General features: G+C 38.2%; 1 pseudogene; it reads right to left on the bottom strand.

Annotated features, from left to right (window-relative positions):
• Positions 1–9,764: 9,764 nt before the first annotated feature.
• Positions 9,765–15,397, bottom strand: LOC110320888 (annotated as a pseudogene).
• Positions 15,398–15,639: the final 242 nt, after the last annotated feature.

The following is a 15,639-nucleotide window of genomic DNA, read 5'->3' as shown; positions in this document are numbered from 1 at the left end:
TTATTGGAGAAGGCAAAAGGAGATAAATATTAAAGGGAAGGCAGGGAAAATGGCAGACAATACTAAAGATGTCTAAAAAAGCCATTAGCAATCATACGATTTTTATTCACCTAAAATTATATATAACATATATGTATTTACATATATATGCATATATATGTGTGTATATATGTGTATATATGTATATATAGATATATGAGGTTATCCTACTTGAGCTGAAAATGTTCCTTATGAGAGCAATAAGTTGTCCAACAAAAATCTCAGTACCAAGCTATGCTGTGGTGGTGCACACCTTTAATCCCAGCCCTTAGAAGGCAGAGGCAGATGGATCTCTGAGTTCAATATTGTTGAGTGCTCAGCTCCAGTTGTTTCTTATACAAAACATATAAGGTTTTAGGAAAAAAATGGAAGATGGTGCTGTGTGTGTGTGTGTGTGTGTGTGTGTGTGTGTGTGTGTCAATAACAATAAAAAATGGCCATGAATTTGAGAGAGAACTAGGGGTATGGGAGAAAATGGAGAGAGGGAAAAGGTGGAGCAAATTTCATAATTATATTTCAAGTAACAATAAAAGTGAATAAAAGAAGTTTTCCAGTTGTCAAAATGACAAAGAATAAAGGGTGGGTACTCCCAGGACACACCATTGCTTCAGTGTTGTTTTGTTTTTCTGGAAAAATCCTGTGGCATAAACTAACCAACATTCTCAGAGTCTTTCCCCCTGCTGTTTGTATGAGAAATAGATTTAGAGGACAGATTCTCTGGAGCAAACAGCAGACATACTTGTCTGCTAAAAAGAAGTTTTTTGGTTCCTGGACTCAGGCTTCTCGCCTGATATCACTTGTACTGTGAGCAGGTGTCATATGGTGCTTGTATTGGTCTCTTGAGAACAACATTCTAGGAACTGAGATAAAACCTTGCTTGCTGTACTTTGAGGTACAAAGCTTTCCTTCCTGACCCAGGAGGCTCTCTCTTCTGCCATTCCCATGGAAATGCCATAGAACTCTTTGCTATCTCTGACCCTCAGGGCCAAATGTCAAACTTTTCATACTATTTGAAAACCAGGCTACATTTTTCCATATTGTAAAAAAGCAAGAATAAGAAATAGCAAAGTTATTGTAAAAAATCTGCTGATTGGATGGGAGATACCGTATGCCATAATTTTTGTCAATATTTCTACCTTCTGATTTCTAGAGTCATTGAAAGGGGACCCTCTGGAATCTTGATATTTACCTTCATTCTGTATGTGTCTCCTATTATTGCAGGGAAAGTTCTTTGTAAGTACTAAATTTTGCAGTTGTACACTTCACATATCTATATGTCAATTATATCACAATAAAAACAAAATAAAATACTTTGTTGTTTCTAATACTCTACTAGACCTTATATTCAAAATCTGTTACCTTAAGGTTAGGTCCCTAACAAACATGCAGAGAATGTGTTGTATTAATACATAGTTTTCATTTGTACTTACTTTGGGTGCCCAAAACATAGAATAAATATATCACAACAAAATTAGGTTAGTCCAGGAGGCAGAGTGTCCCAGAGTGGGTATTATATCTATGCAGTTTTAGACACTAAATATGTGGCTATTGGGTTTTGAATACCCAAGTATCTTTTAAAAATAACTCTAAGTTCTTGAATTTTTCCTCTATAATCTCTCTCTCTCTCTCTCTCTCTCTCTCTCTCTCTCTCTCTCTCTCTCTCTCTCTCTTTGCCATTTCCAGTATTCTTTCTCCATCCATAGATACAAATTTCAACTGCTTTTATCTCTCTTTTGCCTAGAGAAACAGGTGCACATATATATTTGCATGCATTACGTAATTCCATTCACACATAAATAATTTTTCAATGTAGACCCATTGTTACATTTTGTACATCTGGAGAAGTTTCAGTTTTCTAAACAATCCTTAGAACATGTTGAATCGATTGACTTTTCTTCTCTTGGTATTTTGATATAGCTGTTTTCTGGCTCACCCTGCCATAATCTGTCTGAACACAATTTGCTCCTCTGTGTGTCATTTGTATGTTTTTCTTCTGGCTGCTTTTAAGATTCTTTCAATGTCCAATTTTAAAGCAATTTGATTTTGATGTGCCTTGATATAATTTCTTTGGTTTTTGTTTTCAAGATTTATTGTTCTTTTCAGACTCTATGGATCTACTGTTTCTACTTAATTTTTAAGAATGTTTGCTATCTCCTCTTCATGTTTACCCTGACCCTCCTCTCTCCATTGTTGTAGATCTGGATTACTTGTATGTTGGGTTTGCTTGAAATGGTCCTGCAGCTCTCTACTGCTCATAGTCTCATCTGTCTCTGGCTTTCATCTTGGCTAGTATCTGTGGCTGTATTCTCTGTAACTAATTTTCTGGTAGCCCTGGCTGTCCTAGAACTCATTCTGTAGACCAGGCTGACCTCCAACTCAGAAATCCGCCTGCCTCTGCCTCCCAAGTGCTGGGATTAAAGGTGTGCGCCACCATGCCCAGCCTCTGTAACTAATCATCTCTCTTTGGTGCTCTGAGCTGCAGCTCACAGTCTGCAGCAGCCTGTGTTTTCCGATTTCACTCAAGTGCCAGTCTCTGCTCTACCAGTTTGATTAGGTAGTTCAAAACATTTTTCCCATGGATGTACTTAACATGAAGTGCTTCTCCTCTTTCGTTGTTCTGAAAAACTGACAGCATCTATTTTTTTTTTTTTACAAGGAGGTGCTTCCTTGTAAAACATTCATTTTAGTCTTTTGAAATTTATACAAAATAATTGTAGATAATTATAGGTGGTGGTAAGATGTTTCAATGCATGCACACAATGTGTACTAATAAAATAACAATCTTTCTTCTTATTCCTTTATATTTAAATCCCTGTAGCCACTCAATCCTAGTTCTCTATAAAATATATAAAATGATATTCTGACCTATAGTGACCATACTGTGCTGGAAGACAGACACTAGAATGTCATCCTGAGGGCTGTTTTGGTATTTGTTATCTCCCTTCTTCCCATTTTTTTGTTTTTGAAATTCTGCAACCAGTTTTCATTCCTTCTGCATTGAGACCATAATTTTACCTTCCAATTATGAGAAAACTACATCATCTTTGCTTTTAGTATTTTTTCTATTTTTAAACATAATATTTTTCTATATTTCATCCATTTTGCTAGGACAGGATTTCATTCTTTCTCATTGCTGAAGAATATATCATCTTTTCAAAATTAAGACTCACGACAGGCAAATGAATTTATCCTTTTTGCCAGTGCGTATAAACACGGGGAACAGGAAAGTCTGTAGCATGGGGGTGGGGCATTTCTGTCTTTGGATTTGTTCTCAGAGATGAGATAGCTGGATGAAGCAGTAGATCAAATTTAGTTGTAAGGACATTTCATACAAACTGTCTGATTTATTTATTTTGATGCTCTCTTGTTTTTTTTTTTTTCTCCTTCAAAGTGGGACAGAGGGCAACCTTTAGTCGTAGAGTAATTTTATTTTATGTATGTGAATGCACCATCACTGTCATCTCATTACAGATGGTTGTGAGCCATTGTGTGGTTCTTGGGAATTGAACTCAGAACCTCTGGAAGAGCAGTCAGTGCTTTTAATCTCTGAGCCATCTCTCCAGCCCTGCCCTGCCTTAGAGTAATTTTGCTTCACTGTCTAGGTGTCTCTGTGATGTTCTATGATGTCTGAAGCTTTTCCAGTCTGACTTGTAGAAATATTAAGCCACAACCCATCCCTGTTGTTGTTTGAACACGGGGGCTGTTCTTTTTAGTGGCTTTTTTTTAAAACTTCAGTTGGTTTCCTCATGAGAACATGCTCAAGAGTTTTAAAATTAGTAATAATAATAATAATAATAATAATAATAATAATAATAGAAAATGGTGACCTTTTTATTGACTATTATCTAAAATAATTTTTCTTAAGTATAATGTCAATGACTATATTTAGTCTTTGCAGTTCTCTCTCTCTCTCTGTCTCTCTCTGTCTCTCTCTCTTTCTCTCTCTCTTTCTCATAGACTGACCCATATTGAGTTGAATTTTTCATATACAAGGTAAAACTGAAATATGGCACTTTCTTAGATTCCTCCATGTCTGTTTATTATAATCAATATTATGATATAATCAAAAGCACAACACTGATTATAATCTAGTGTCAGGTGAAAAATAATATGTGTCCTTTGGATCTATTTGCTTTTGACTTACAGGAACTGACAGAGGTTCTTGTAAATCAAAAGTGGTAAGAAGAAAATAGGAAAGAGAAGTTAGTGGATTTTAATCTCATTGTATGATGTCTCTGTTTATTCAGTTGCAGAGTTCATCATCCCAACTCACTTGCAACGAATTCAAAGAAACTTTAGAGAGTAGTTGACTAATGAGTAAGAGATTACTTAATTTCTTTTTAATAGTTCTGAGAAAACAACTATACCCTGAGCCAATTATTAATATTGACTTCTCCAATTTACAATCAATAAGCTAGTTTGTACATGTGAAAAAAGCTTATATATTTTGTTTATTCCACTCAATAAAAATCATATAAATTATAGTCATTGACATCATATTAGAAAAATTACTTTATACTATAGTCAATAAAAACGGTCACCATTTTCTTCTTTTCATTATTATTACTAATTTTAAAACTCTTTAAACTCTGCAGTGTCAGAAAAAAACAAAACAAAACAAAACAAAAAACCCCAAAACTATGCAGCTATACCATGACAGACTTCATCTGTGCCGGCTTTGTCTTTTACTGTGTATTGTAATGCTAGGTACTGTCCCAAGATGTAAGAGTCTGCATGTAGATCCAAGTGACCTTTCTCCAAGTTAGTTTTGATGGGTGAATAAAGATGCTGACAGCTAATTGCTGAGCAGAAGAAACATAAACAGGGCTTAGTGTTCCTGGGCTTAAGGGGCCAGAAGAAAACCACAAGGAAAGAAGGTGAGGAGGAGGGAGAAGCCACCATGGGTTAGGCGAGTCATGAAAATGTGGTCCTTAGGGCTGGCCAATTTGAGTTAATATCAGCCCAGATAACTCAGGGTTGAACACAGGGACCCCCAGTGGAGGAGCTAGAGAAAGTACCCAAGGAGCTGAAGGGGGCTGCAACCCTGTTGGTGGAACAACAATATGAGCTAACCAGTACCCCCTGAGCTCGAGTCTCTAGCTGCATATGTAGCAGAAGATGGCCTAATCGACCATCATTGGGAAGAGAAGCCCCTTGGTCTTGCAAACTTTATATGACCCAGCACAGAGGAATGCCAGGGCCAAGAATTGGGAGTGGGTGGGTAGGGGAGCAGGGGTGAGGGGAGGGTATAGGGAACTTTCGGGATAGCATTTGAAATGTAAATAAAGAAAACACCTAATTAAATTAAAAAAAAAGAAAAGTAGATTCTAATAACATAGAGGATAGATATCTGTCCAGCTCTTGTGTTGTTTAAGGCGTATCGTAAATAATGAAAGTTGTGTGTGTATTTTATTTTGGAACTGAATGTTTAAGGCTGGGTGGACACTCTGGGTTAGGATTAAATAATTTTGACCAAATGTTGGCACCTGTACGTATGGTAATACGTGAAAGCAGGACCCCAAAACTTACTGTCCACCTTGCAGGCAGCTCCACCGAAGAGTTCTCCTCCTCACCCTGACGCTCGTCAGCTACTTACGTAATCTTGAGAAGATTGTGGGTCACAACTTTCGGAACTTCCTTTACCTTTAAAGCCCTACTAGCTTCATGAGTTTTACAAGCCTTCTTCTTCCTTCTAGAAGAAAATACTCCAAATGTTACCAACGAGATGAATTCCTATTAAGACTTCACATGTGCAGGATGCTTTATATAGGCTCTCCCAATTAGTTCTCAAGAAGACAAGTAAGATAAACCCGATTGTCTCTGTTTTACAAAGAAATCAGTGGTAATGGTGTTAGCTGCATTATACTAAGTGCAAGAGCTTGGCGAACTAAGACCAATATTTCCAGAATCAGTAAATAAATATTGCGTTTATTTAGCATCATTCAATGACTTTTAGAAGGTATCACACCTTGGACCCAAGCTAAATAGGTTTTAAATTATGTATTTATGTAAATATGTTTTAAATATGTATTGTCCAATAAAATGATGACTGTAATTAATGAAAATATATTAAATTATATTATTTCAGACACAGAGAAAATTTCAAATCTTATTATCAAATCCTCTTCCAAAAACAATGAAACAAATTAAAAAAAAACTATACTTAATAAATGGCCCTTTCTTATCCATTTCTACACATTTCCTTCTAGAAATACTGGTAACAAGTGAATCTGTGTAGGAATTATACTAAACTAGCTGTATCTTTTCCAGTGTGAATATTAGACTTCCCCTCCCAAATCTTGAATGAAATGTGTCAGGATTCTCTTACAGAAGCTGCTGAAAAGAGAGCAGGAATCATAACTAATGGCATAAAAGGATTAGTAGATTTTAAACGTGAGACAGCATTTTAGTGTGTTACCCAAAGCTAGAAAGTTAGAATTCCTAAGTCCCTTATTGAATACGTTTGTTGAAGCTAATGCTTTGCAGAAATATCTGTAATGTCTCCCAGAGAGGATCCCCTCTTTCCATGCTCCACTTCTGAGAGCAATAGCTTTGCTGCAGACACAGGCAGTGTCTTTTAACTGCTTCTTTATGTCTTGTGGTAGCTTCCCTGACTGCCCTCTCAAGGCTCCTTCCAGCATTTGTCTATTATTCTGGGGCTGAGCGCACGCTCACGGTGTCCCTGAAGTCATCTTCAATCATTTAGCAGCACTTGGGATGATTTCTTTTCATCACTTTATAAATGAGCTAACAAGAGTGGGAAGGGAAAAAATAGGCCTAGTAAAAAATGCATTTCCTTTCCTACAGAGATCTAAATTCCATCAAATATTACTCACTTTGTCATGAACCACTTGCTCCAGATTGTGCTATATAATATTTTATTCATATAATCCATTAGATTTCCCTTAGTCTTTATATTTTCTGTGTATTTTTTGATGAATCCTGCTAGTTTTTATTTTTTGTCTGTCTCTAGTGCGCTGTATTCATTTTCGCCTTTCATTACTAGTTAATTTTAAAACGCAATTAGAGGGAATTCCACTGAGGATGGCAGGCAATAACTGACTTTTTTGTGTGTGTGTTCAATCCTGGGGAAGACGGGAGAACATGGAAGTGCACATCAAAACAGAATGCTTAGAGCTGAAAAAACTAGGAGTCTGTAGAACAGAGGATCAAGAGGATCTCTAGGAAAATTATTGGACATTTTAAAATTTGTTAACTATTGCATATGAATGGCTAATACCATTATTTCCCTACATGTGTCTTTTGGAGGTTTTAGTGATAATTATTTATCCAGTTGAAGCCAAGGGTTTTTTTGTTTGTTTGTTTGTTTGTCTTTGTTTTTTTTATATCTGAGGATTTTTTTTAAAAAAATAAAAATACTTTCACTCTCACAACCCCCAGAGAGTTTCTGTTTAACACTCAGGAGACCAAACACTTCAGGTCACATGGGCAGCAGGGTAGAGCTGGCTTTGGTTGTAGGGGGTGGGGAGCTGTTGGTGAGCTGTCCCCAAAAGCAAAAGAGTGTAAGAGCTGGCAGGCTGACCAGCTCAGATACCTCTCAGGCCCTCCCCTAATGCTTCCCATTGTCCCAGCCCAACGTCTTCCCCATCAATGAACGGCTACAGTGCATGAAGAGTCCAGTTTTATAGGCCTAAAACTACAGGATCTCCAGGGCAACAAGATATCCTGGAAGGTCCCAGCAAGGGTCCAGTATTCATACATAGAAGCCAGAGGCCTTGTACTAGATCAGTGAGTCACTGTAATGGACATCTGCAAGCATAGAAGTATGGACAAAACTGAATAGTATGGAGCATACTGTACCACATTATAGCTTCCACAATGAGATTTTTTTCCATTGGAGGGGAGGATGCAAGAGTAGAGGGTGATTGTATTTAATTATTTTAATCTGTATTTAAGGGCTAGTATTAAATTACATATGAATACATAGGACATTCTACAAAGTCCAAAAAGATGAAAACACCTATCTTAAAGTGCTCCAAAAGGATGAAAACATAGCCATTTGGATTCTTGGGGCTATTCTGGCATGTAACGTTATAGCAATTTCTTACAACTCATGACAAATTTAATGACAAATTATAGAAATGAGAAATGGAAGAGGTAATTGTAAAAGCATGTAGATCTTTATAAACAGATAAAAGAACATTCCTGAGAAAACTGTGGATGGCATTATTAATGATAAAATGACTAAATCCAGGTGTGCTTTGATCCCTAAAAGCCAATCAGATGTTGTATTAAAAGAGTGGATGGGACCGGCTAAATGGCTCAGTGTGTAATCCTTTTGCTGATTAGAGTTTGACTACTGGAATCCACGTAAAATTGTGTGGTGGTTTAATTGGCCCCCATAGGGCCATAGGGGAATAGCATTATTAGAAAGTGTGGCCTTGTTGGAATAGGTGTGGCTTTGTTGGAGGAAGTGTGTCACTGTGAAGGTGGGCTTTGAGGTTTCATATATGCTCAAGCCAGGCCTTGTACTGCAGTGTCCTTCTTCTACCTGTGGATCAAGATGTAGAACTCTCAGCTCCTCCAGCACCCTGTCTGCCTGCACACTGCCATGCTTCTCACCATGCTGATAATGGCCTAAACTTCTGAAATGGTAAGCCAGCCTCCATTAAATATTTTCCTTTATAAGAGGTGGCATAGTCATGGTGTCTCTTCACAGAAATAAAATCCTAACCAAGAAAGGCTGGAAGGAGAGAGTTAATTTCACATGTTTGTCCTCTGACCTTCCCAAATATGATGTGATGTGATGTGTGTGTGTGTGTGTGTGTGTGTGTGTGTGTGTATAAACACACACAAATATATACATACGCACTAATGATAACCAAAGAAAGGAAAGAACACAGTCACTAGCAACCACAATTCTTGGCTTATCAGTTCTTGATGAAGATGTATGGTATCTTGGTCTGAATTTATGAGAAGAGAATGGAAGTGGCAAGATAAGTGGAGGCCATTTTTAGCTACAAATAGAATAACTGCTCCAGTAAAGAGAAAAGAGTCAGGGTGTCACAAGGTGTTACCACTAATTCCAATTTAATAATAAGGCTCGCAACTGTGGAGGAAGTACTGAAACCTTGCAAGCATAATCAAAACAGTATTCTGTAGCCATATCTGAGTGTAATAAAACATAAACATGGCTATATGTGATCATCAGATATTGATCATTTCACCTTCCATCTGTAGTCTCCACTTCCATGTGTGTCTCCACTCTTCCTTCTGTGGGTAATGTGAGTCTTTTTTTTTTTTTATTAGACACTTCCTCTATTTTATAAAATAGAATTAACAGTATAGGGCAGATCCACAGGAATACAAATGACACAAGAGTCCAGATCCCTTTCTGTTACTGGCGGGTGTCATATGTTTCAATCCTGAACAAAATACCAGTTTACAGTCTAAATTCAAACATGACGGTAAAATGCATTCCATTTTCCAAGTTGCTGATAATAAATATTTACATTTTTAAAAAAGTAGGTTTTGTGTTTTTGCTTTTTTAAAAAAGACACAGCACGCTTTAGTACACAGAATATGGAAAAATCATGTTGCAGGATTATCACCTGGTAATATAATAAAAAGGCCTTTTGTATTCAGGAATGCCTTCTTCAGGGGCACTAACATGATCTACCACAGGGTGATATTCAAGTATGCTCCTCAGAACACTACATGTACTGTATCTAGTAAGAAGCAGTGCTCTCTAACATCTGCAGTCTTTAATATCTTCTACCACCACCACCATCGCCTCCATAAGGATCTCCATAACCTCTTCCACCATAGCCCCCTCTCCCACCATAGCCCCCTCTCCCACCATAGCACCCTCTTCCACCATAATCTCTCCTCCCACCATAATCTCCCCTGTCTTGGAAACCTCCTTGGACACCCCTCCCCCACCACTTCCTCCCCACCCTCCTTCACCTCCTCCTCCACCTCCTTCCCACCCTCCCCCACTACCCCATTCATCTCTTCCACCCCACCACCTCCCCTACCACCACCTCTACCACCCCAACCAACCCTTCCTCTGCCTTCTTTCTCTTCTGCCAAGGAAGCATTTCAGGGGGTGGTGGTTCAATTTCATTCATCCATCCTCCCCTGTCAGAAACCCGTCCCATAAGAACCTAATTGATGGTGCAAGACATCTTCTCCCAGCTGATACCACTGCCTATCCTGATGATGTTAGACAGATCTTCAAGGGCTGCAAGCAGATGTATCAATGTGACTGTTGTCTTGGGCGACAAAGCATAACATTTGGGCTAGTAAATTCTTGCGATGTTATCTGTTATTGCCTTTGCTCTGTCGGACCATCCAAAGGACTGCACTGTCACATCCAATCGTTTCATTAACATGTGCTGGTGGCACTCATATTCACAGGAAAGAGCATCATTAATTCTTTCCAGTTTTTCTGCCTGTTCAGAACTTAAATCAACCTTTAGCGATGTTTTTCCCACATGGTTTTTCTGGACTTTAGAGAGAATATCCTTCACCTTTGATTCCACTTGGCTCAGCAGAAGTGGAATGTCTGAAGTGTTAGACTTGGGGACCCTGAGGGCCTCTCATACAGCTTGAACTTCCTGGCAAATTTCACTAATTTTTATCTAACTGAGAATTTTTATGTTTTTTTCTTCTGTAATATTTGTAAACTTGAAGTTCTGTACTTCAAAGCAACAGAAGTTTTAAGCAGTCATCCTTCTTCTTGAGGCACTCTTTAATATTTCCTGATATTAAAGTATGGAGTATGGACAGGACATCTCTTTGAAAAATCCACTTATCTCAAGCTGGAAGCTCTCTAGGTCATCTCTCCTGGCTGAAGTGATGCTTTCTCCCAGGTTGCATAAGGACTTTACTGGGAGCCTAACCAAATGCAGAACTCTGAAAACTCAGGTGAAGACAGTGCACCCTCTGCTGCCTTGGAGAGTGTCTGTTCCTCTAACAGTGGACCCTTATACCCCAGCGTCTCCAGGGTGTCCAGAATGTCTCCCTCCATGTTAATTTCGGGCCCGAGCTCTGGCCCTCTCTTGGTCGCTTGGTTCAAAGCTGTTTGTCCTGTGAGTCTTTATAGGTTATTGTGAATAGGACAAGAATACACCCGTGCAAGGCACTTTGAGAAGACTGGTACATAGGAAGCACGTCATTTTTGTCTTTAACAATTCATTGAAAGATATCGCAAACATGCTTCTTACTGCAATTTCAATTCAGTTTTCTTATTAAGCAGTTTTCTATTCTAAGGTGCCCAGAGACACCTTGTTAATGTATTCTTTTCATGGATGCTATCTACACTTTAAACAGTTTCAGAAGGGGGTGGGTGGAACATACATTGAAGTCATCTAAGAAGCCTAATTCATCTTGAGGTATTAATAGCACCTCATTTTGTTTGGGTTGAGAAAAAGGCAGTTGAATCAAGGGACGAAGACCTCTTGTCTAGTTATTTCTGACTCTCTGCTTGGCTTAGAATAAATAATAGAATTTAAATTTGCAATATGACTGTAGTGATAACAGTTCATATAGCCCTTTATCCTGAGACATCCTCAACTAGGTATCAACGATAATAAGTGCTTGAAAGCATTGTCTTTCAACTTTGCACTCATACAAATCTTTAAAAATTCTCTATAAAGCAAATGTTGAGGGCAAGGAGGAATGAGTAAGTAGCTGAGAGCAATTATTGCTCTACCAAAGGACCAGGATTCTGCTCCTGGCATCTACACGGCAGCTCACAAATATCAGAAAATCTGACAGCATCTTTTGGTCTTCACAGCACCAGGGACACACATGGTACACAAACATGCATGCTAGCAATACACCCAAACACATAAAATAAAAAGTAAATAAATTGCTTCCAAAATTAGTAGTATATTTTTACTAATTGTGGAAATTGAACTGGGACATCTTTTCCATTAAAATTTTATCATCAACAATTTGTTTTCAGGATAAGCTGATAATTTTGCACTAGTTCATCTACCCATTGCTTTAGTTTTGTGTTCTCTCCTCTCTCCCTCTTCTGTCCCTTCCCTATTCCTCTTGCTCCTCTTCCTCCTCTCCCCGTCCCTCCTCCTCTTCTCCTTCTCCCTCCTCATCTCCCATATTCTTTCACAGTAGATGTACACTATGGGTCGGGGACTATGGTACCCCACGTTTTATTTTATTAAATATCTTCAATTGTCACAACACCTAATCCTCACAAGGGGGCAAGAAGTAAACAAGTCATAAATATAATATGAGCATAAGAAAATAAGCTAAAACTTATATTTTAGATTTAAATTGTGTTGTGAACAACAAAGGAGTTTTGGATTTTCTTCAAAGAATAAAAGAGGCAACATTCTTTTACAGAAAGCAAAACGGGGACTCAGGGTTTACAGATTCTAATCATGCTGCCTTCTCTGTGGTTTAAAGCTCTAAAGCAAGAGACCATTAAATGTTGTTTTAAAAGGCTGAATAAGACTTGACATAGGCCATTGGCATTTGATGACTGGCACCCGCCTCCTCTTAGTTTTGTTTCTCTCAGAAGAATGTACAGGAGGAACCTCACCGAATGGAATCCAGGCCAAGCAAACATATGGTAACAGATAGCTTTCAGATGAGGTAATTTCGAACTGAGATTTCTCAGAGAATTGCTTTTCCCTGAAGACTTTTTTATAACAGGATCTTTAAATTCTAGCCATAAAAAAGCTGGAGAAAATGACCCTCTAAAAATCTAAGAATATGCTCAATTCTGTTCTCTGAAATTAATTCTGGGAAGATATCCATATTATTTTAGAATAGCAAACAGATTTCTCTGGTGGACTTGTGCCAGGTAAGAGGTAATGTAGACGTGATATGTTCTGCTCTATTGTAGAAGCATGAAGCATCCCTCTGATGACTCAGGAGAAGAAAGCATGGCCCTCTTTCGCCAGGCTGCAGGGAAACTATCATGCTATTAGTTAGCATCACTGTCTGCAGGTCCGTATAAGTTCAAATGTGTTACCATTGCATACGATTAAACTGCATGGTTAGAATCTTATGTGGGAAATAGAACAAAGTGAAGTAAATCAGCATTATAGTATGCAAAACTATGCATGTTAAGCACTGTGTCAATGTAGCCAAAATCTTATATTAATATAAACGTGATGACTGGCTAAACAAATAAGACTTTGTTATGATGACTTAATGCTCTGTTAATTTAATAGCCAGGTATTAATGTTAAAATAGATAGCCATGGCATTAACAGTAATAACAGATTGGTCCTTAAAAATAAGATAGCTCTGGCATTGATTTTTATCATATTGCATGGATCAGCTTGCTTCCTTGATCACATTTAGTCTGTGAGATGGTACCATTATTATGTTTTATATTCAAAGAACCTGAAGCATAGTGAGGTTAAGCAATAACTTCAAAGTTATAATTAAAATTTTGTGGAGCTAGGATTTAAGGTCAGGTACATTTTATTTATTTATTTATTTATTTATTTATTTATTTATTTATTACTTTTGAGACATGGTATTACTATGTAGTTAGCCCTTGGTAGCCTGGAGCTTGTTATGTAGACCAGATTGATCTTGAACTCATAGAGATTTGTCTTTCTTTGTTTTCTGAGTACTGTGATTAAAGATGTACACAAGAGTAGAGCAATAATAATATCTTGGAGGAAGTAGCACATATATTATGCTTTTAAAAGTAGTCATGGTTTGATGAATTCCTGACATGTCCTCAATAAATGATGCCAGGGATGAAGATCTGTGGCAAACACTTTAAAGTATTCAAAGGAAAAAAGAGAAAACACTATAGCACTCAATGAAAATAAGACTGTCTGTAGAAGGAAAATATGAATACATTCAAGACTGTAACTGTAGCTTTGAGGCGTAAATAGCATTCCTTGAAAAAGAGGATCATGTTATAGGAAGCCCACTAGAGAAGACCACTCAGACACAGTTTACAATCAAGAGAAAAATCTTTATTCTAGCTGGCTGGGATTACACTCAGATATTTGCGACTGAACTGTAACATGAGCATTTAGAGCAAGGAGTTTTTAAAAGCAAAACCACCAGCCTGGTATCTGGCTCTGCAGCTACAGGACAAGGTTGCCATAGGCAAGCAGGTTAACAGCAGCTAAGATAAATTAGCCAGAGCATCTTTACTTGGGTTGCAAAGACAGAGTTGGGTACTGATCAATGTGATTGTCTATCAGGGAGATCAAACTCTAGTTAGACCTGAAAGGGGCTGAAAAATCAAGAATATAAGATGAAGGGACCTTTGCATTGCTGTGCCCTGGCATGTTCCCCATGACTTTATGACCATGAATCAAACTGTTGATTTGTCTCTTTTTTTGCGGGGGTTGGGGGGCAAGCATAGTTGATCCTAAGTATCCATAGATAAGTTAGCCATGCAATGCTTATGCAGGATCCCAGTTTTACCTGATCAGAATAAGAATCAACAGTGTGACTAATGCTGACAGTAAGGTGGTCAGCTATGGGGACTAAGTGAACCCAGATTGATACCAATTACCTGATCTATGCCTCTTCTTTTCCTTTTTTTTTTTAGGTTTTTTTCTGACCATAGGAGGTTTCCCTAATTACCACTGATTAGTGGCATAGAAACAACAAGATTCTCCTAAGGCCATGCAAAGTCCTCCCATTTTCATACAAATGAGATCTAGCCTCCTTCAGTTCAGTAGGATTCCCTAGCAGAGGTAGTCAACTTAGTTCTGAAGCCTGGAAATAAAATTCTTCTAATGGCCTAGATCTAAGACTATCTGGAAACTGAGTTCCCTAAAGTTTTGGTTTTTAACAATCAATGCTGAGGTGCTAAGGGTAATGTGTATTAGCTAATGTGAATAACTAGTACAAACAGGGATCAGGACCATTACCGAGACTTGTTTAAGTTTTGTAAACATCAAGTCAAGGGCAATATGAGCTCTTCTCTCTTTTCTGTTATAGGTAGTTATGTAATGGGGGGAATCACAGATCAGTATACATAAAGTAGGGATGGGACTTCCCAGTCAGTCAGAGGAGGCGCATTTAGTCAAACAGTTTGTACAAGCAAGACAGTTATTTGAGAACGTGATACAGGTATCTGGTCATGGCAAGACGATTCACCCACCATTGTCAGGGCATGAATGAAAGTGTTCCTTAAGGCCTTTTTCTAGTCAATCTTCAACTTGATTTATTAACTTCTGTCTCTACCTCCTCTAGACCTACTTTGTTCCAGTCTTGGAAGGGATATAAGAAAATAGACAACCTCCAGAAAGATAGAGTTTGTTATGCCCAGTTTTTCTGAATTCTCATGTCCAGGTTTGGGGCTGATGGGGCTCATGCATTCCAGGCAGTACATCTGCTCAGTCTTACCTTTTGAGCCGTCTGAAGTTCAACTGGCTCTCCATCTGGATTCAGTGTTTCCAGTGGGAAGAAACTTCCCTTGCATTCGTGAAAAAATAAAATTAAATGCATTCCTGGGTGACATTATAGAGGCAAGATTCTAAAAGCCAGGACTCTCACAGAAACAAAGGCAGGAGCATACCTTCCCTCCTCAGCCAGTTTCCTCCTCTGCCTTCTATTGGTAGAGTTGAACTTGGAGCCAGTTACCAAAGGAGAAAAAATAAGCTGCAGACTAGGTTTCAGTATC

This window comes from Mus pahari, chromosome 4 (genome assembly GCF_900095145.1).
Source record: "Mus pahari chromosome 4, PAHARI_EIJ_v1.1, whole genome shotgun sequence".
NCBI classification, from domain to species: Eukaryota; Metazoa; Chordata; class Mammalia; order Rodentia; family Muridae; genus Mus; species Mus pahari.
Note: the sequence above shows the minus strand (reverse complement) of the source record. Positions and strands in the feature narration are given on the sequence as shown.